Source organism: Schistocerca piceifrons, unplaced genomic scaffold (assembly GCF_021461385.2).
Source record: "Schistocerca piceifrons isolate TAMUIC-IGC-003096 unplaced genomic scaffold, iqSchPice1.1 HiC_scaffold_954, whole genome shotgun sequence".
NCBI classification, from domain to species: Eukaryota; Metazoa; Arthropoda; class Insecta; order Orthoptera; family Acrididae; genus Schistocerca; species Schistocerca piceifrons.
This window is the reverse complement of record NW_025729228.1, coordinates 572,501-577,500: the sequence shown is the minus strand read 5'-3', so window position 1 is coordinate 577,500 and position 5,000 is coordinate 572,501. Positions and strand designations below refer to the sequence as shown.

At 54.4% G+C, this 5,000-nt stretch overlaps 1 non-coding gene across 1 annotated transcript in view; it reads right to left on the bottom strand.

Annotated features, from left to right (window-relative positions):
* Nucleotides 1-1,075, bottom strand: part of LOC124773603 — a 1,909-nt gene extending 834 nt beyond the window's left edge. Inside the window, exon 1 of the ribosomal RNA XR_007014845.1 lies at nt 1-1,075. This exon is cut by the window's left edge and continues 834 nt beyond it. This is a non-coding gene — a ribosomal RNA (small subunit ribosomal RNA).
* Between the last annotated feature and the right edge of the window lie 3,925 nt (nt 1,076-5,000).

Sequence of the window (5,000 nt, the reverse complement as noted above, 5' to 3'; positions counted from 1 at the left end):
TCGTTCTTGATTAATGAAAACATACTTGGCAAATGCTTTCGCTTCTGTTCGTCTTGCGACGATCCAAGAATTTCACCTCTAACGTCGCAATACGAATGCCCCCGCCTGTCCCTATTAATCATTACCTCGGGTTCCGAAAACCAACAAAATAGAACCGAGGTCCTATTCCATTATTCCATGCACACAGTATTCAGGCGGGCTTGCCTGCTTTAAGCACTCTAATTTGTTCAAAGTAAACGTGCCGGCCCACCGAGACACTCAATAAAGAGCACCCTGGTAGGATTTCAACGGGGTCCGCCTCGGGACGCACGAGCACGCACGGGGCGGTCGCACGCCTTCGGCTCGCCCCACCGGCAGGACGTCCCACGATACATGCCAGTTAAACACCGACGGGCGGTGAACCAACAGCGTGGGACACAAATCCAACTACGAGCTTTTTAACCGCAACAACTTTAATATACGCTATTGGAGCTGGAATTACCGCGGCTGCTGGCACCAGACTTGCCCTCCAATAGATACTCGTTAAAGGATTTAAAGTGTACTCATTCCGATTACGGGGCCTCGGATGAGTCCCGTATCGTTATTTTTCGTCACTACCTCCCCGTGCCGGGAGTGGGTAATTTGCGCGCCTGCTGCCTTCCTTGGATGTGGTAGCCGTTTCTCAGGCTCCCTCTCCGGAATCGAACCCTGATTCCCCGTTACCCGTTACAATCATGGTAGGCGCAGAACCTACCATCGACAGTTGATAAGGCAGACATTTGAAAGATGCGTCGCCGGTACGAGGACCGTGCGATCAGCCCAAAGTTATTCAGAGTCACCAAGGCAAACGGACCGGACGAGCCGACCGATTGGTTTTGATCTAATAAAAGCGTCCCTTCCATCTCTGGTCGGGACTCTGTTTGCATGTATTAGCTCTAGAATTACCACAGTTATCCAAGTAACGTGGGTACGATCTAAGGAACCATAACTGATTTAATGAGCCATTCGCGGTTTCACCTTAATGCGGCTTGTACTGAGACATGCATGGCTTAATCTTTGAGACAAGCATATGACTACTGGCAGGATCAACCAGGGAGCTGCGTCAACTAGAGCTGAGCAGCCGGCCGCCCGGGAGTGTGTCCCGGGGGCCCGCGCGAACACGCAAGCGTTCGCTCAATCATTCTGCAAACAGGAGGAGGCTGAGCTCCCCTGCACAATACACCTCGAAACCCTCTCAGGTCCCGGCGGCGCGCAGCGCCGTCCCAAGTACTTGGTCGGGTTCGAGAGAGGCGCAATCGCCCGGAGTTAGGCGAGTAGACGCTTTCGGTGCGACCACCCGTGCTCCCAACTGAGCTTGCCGCTGCCGACAGAGGCCCGGGAGCGTGCTGTCGTGGCATTGCCGGCGGGAGACAACACGCGCCACCTACGGTGACCGGCAGCTCCAACGCCAGCGCCACAGAAGGACAAAAGCCCCACTTGGGTGCCGAAGCGAACTCTCCCAGCACAGCGCACGCGCCAACACATCCGCACAGCTGCGATACAAACCACCAGCGAGAACCGCTGGGGCGACCGAGCAGCAGACGGCGTCGCGGCGCCGAGCGCCGGGCGGCGGCGCATCCTCAACGCACACAGTCCTCAATCGGACCAGCACACTGAAGATGTCCACCGCGCTTCGCACCGGGCCCGCGAGGACCTACTTTGGCCGCACGGCGCCGCGCGCAGGGTGCGCCGGCGCGCAGCTGCGACGCCTGCCGCGTCCGTCGGCCGGCGCGCCTGCCACTGGCCGCCCCCACCAGCCGGCTGTAGCGCGTGCGCCCACGCACCGCGCGGCCAGCACGCCGGGAGGCGCCCCCTCACCGGCCGGGGACGGTCCCACCCAGCCACCGCCGCGTATCGCTTCACACCCAGATGCCGTTCAGTTTCATCGGCATGGTGGGTATCGCTGGAACAACCGGTTAGTACCTCAACCTATCGTCGCCATCACCGATTCACCCCTAGCGAGAACAACCGCACCACAACGGGTTACCATTTCTTCATTTGCGTAACTTCACCAGAAAACGTAGGCGTCCATCGCCATTAGCAACTTCAACGATTATTGCATGCCTGTGTCAGGTGTCACGCCACACTACGTCTGCCCACATACACGCAACAAAATGTGCACGCCTAGACAATACGTGGAAGGTGGCCCCCGTACGTATGCGATGTCCATTGCTCGAACGACTGTCAACCGGCCTCTGTAGCATGTCGCAGATATGGAACGCGGTGCACCATGCTATCACGGTGTTTGAGGAGAGACGACTAGGCCCGAATACATCAACAGACAGCTCATGCTGATCGCCATCCACGGCGTCCGTTCCTCCCACACGTCTCTATGGCGTACCACACTGCAATCCAGCTCTCATAGGGAGACGACACGTAGCTGCGTGCACAATATTTGCACTGTATGGTCCGCCGTTTTTGGGCGCAGTCGTTGTACGGTCACACATGTGCCACGATGTATCATTCAGTACATAAGGACGAATGTGCAGTACAGATTGTGGTTTATGCGTACGACATCAGCGGACAGTTGACACAGGCCGCACCACAACGTAGCCTGAGTACGTCGCATGCGAAGGGCATTGAACATGCAAACTTCTCACCAACCAGCTTGCGAAGGCAGGGGGCAAGGTGGGGACGTGGGGAGGGGTGGGGCGGGGGGCGGCATGTACGTCCTGCTGCCATCCACATTACAGTGTACAGCAGGAGCATGTGGAAAGTCAGCAAGACTTGCAAGGTGTTTAACATGAAGCGATACACAGGGGAGCGGGCAGTGCGAGTAGCGAACTATATTGCGAGGGTTGCGGGTGGGCAACACTACACTAATTGAACGAGTCGTATAACAATTACAGAGCAGGTTTAGGCGACAACGTGGGTTACGTTAGCGGACAACGTGGGTTACGTTAGCGGACAACGTGGGTTACGTTAGCGGACAACGTGGGTTACGTTAGCGGACAACGTGGGTTACGTTAGCGGACAACGTGGGTTAGGTTAAGGCACAACGTGGGTTACGTTAAGGCACAACGTGGGTTACGTTAAGGCACAACGTGGGTTACGTTAAGGCACAACGTGGGTTACGTTAAGGCACAACGTGGGTTACGTTAAGGCACAACGTGGGTTACGTTAAGGCACAACGTGGGTTACGTTAAGGCACAACGTGGGTTACGTTAAGGCACAACGTGGGTTAGGTTAGGGGACAACGTGGGTTAGGTTAGGGGACAACGTGGGTTAGGTTAGGGGACAACGTGGGTTAGGTTAGGGGACAACGTGGGTTAGGTTAGGGGACAACGTGGGTTAGGTTAGGGGACAACGTGGGTTAGGTTAGGGGACAACGTGGGTTAGGTTAGGGGACAACGTGGGTTAGGTTAGGGGACAACATGGGTTAGGTTAGGGGACAACATGGGTTAGGTTAGGGGACAACATGGGTTAGGTTAGGGGACAACATGGGTTAGGTTAGGGGACAACATGGGTTAGGTTAGGGGACAACATGGGTTAGGTTAGGGGACAACATGGGTTAGGTTAGGGGACAACATGGGTTAGGTTAGGGGACAACATGGGTTAGGTTAGGGGACAACATGGGTTAGGTTAGGGGACAACATGGGTTAGGTTAGGGGACAACATGGGTTAGGTTAGGGGACAACATGGGTTAGGTTAGGGGACAACATGGGTTAGGTTAGGGGACAACATGGGTTAGGTTAGGGGACAACATGGGTTAGGTTAGGGGACAACATGGGTTAGGTTAGGGTACAACATGGGTTAGGTTAAGACACAACATAGGTTAGGTTAAGGCACAACATAGGTTAGGTTAAGGCACAACATAGGTTAGGTTAAGGCACAACATAGGTTAGGTTAAGGCACAACATAGGTTAGGTTAAGGCACAACATAGGTTAGGTTAAGGCACAACATAGGTTAGGTTAAGGCACAACATAGGTTAGGTTAGGTTACACGTTGTTGTAAGGAAAGGTGTAGGGGGGGGGGGGCGGGGGCGGGGGCGGCAGGTTCGTTGATAGTGATTATAGTAAGTGAATGCTTGTGACATGATGAGATTTGTCACGTCAGGATGCACCTTTGGCTTATTAGAGGCGGCGCTCCAATTCTATGCTTGTGTCAGACCTGTGTCTTTGACTCATGTCATTGTTTGTGCGCTGTGACAGGAGGTACTATTGTGATGTTGGGTGCACCGTTGTATAGGACATGTGTGGGTGTTGGTGCCTTATCTGCGCAATGGTGGATGTCGAAAGGGTGGGATATTCTATTTTCCGCATGGACCTCCTGGTCTGGTTGTGATAGTGTGGATTGTGTAATGTGGCGGAGAGGATGCACTGGATGTTGTTCCATGCTGGTGCTTACGTATTGTATGTGCGCCTGTTAGAAGCAGAGAGTGGTGCGTGATCAGAGTGTCTGGCTGACGTGTGGTTCCCATTGTGGGCAGACTCTTTCAGCATGTATACGGACAGTTGTATATATTTTCTGTAGTTTGATGGCTCTGCATTGATTACTAATCAGCGCCGTGTGTACGGGTAATCTGGTTCCAGTCCAAAATGTTCCATCTGTGTACATTAGTGACAAAGACTCCCCCATGCAGTGGGGCTCGGTCTGTTATAACTCTTCCGCGTAATATATTTGCGCCACGTTTTTGCGACTGCGAGTGCGAGTGCGAGTGCGAGTGCAACGCGCATGGGGACCGACATGCTGATGGCTCGGTATCGGACGCCGTACAGTGAGCAACGCGATCGCGTCTCTCGCTCGTCAGTGGTACAGGTCGCGGCCCATGTATACGGACAGCGGGAATGTCGCATATTGGAAATAACTCTTCATGAAACGCAAGTTATAGGGGTGGATTGCACTTTACGAGTGCGGGAAACGTCCGCCGTTCATCCGCTGGAGGTGCGAGTTTGGCGGTTGGGGTGGTCCACGAACGGGTGCGGGTAGAGTCATTGCCGGTCCACGGCTTCGTGCGGCAGAGCCACTGGAGAATGGGTGC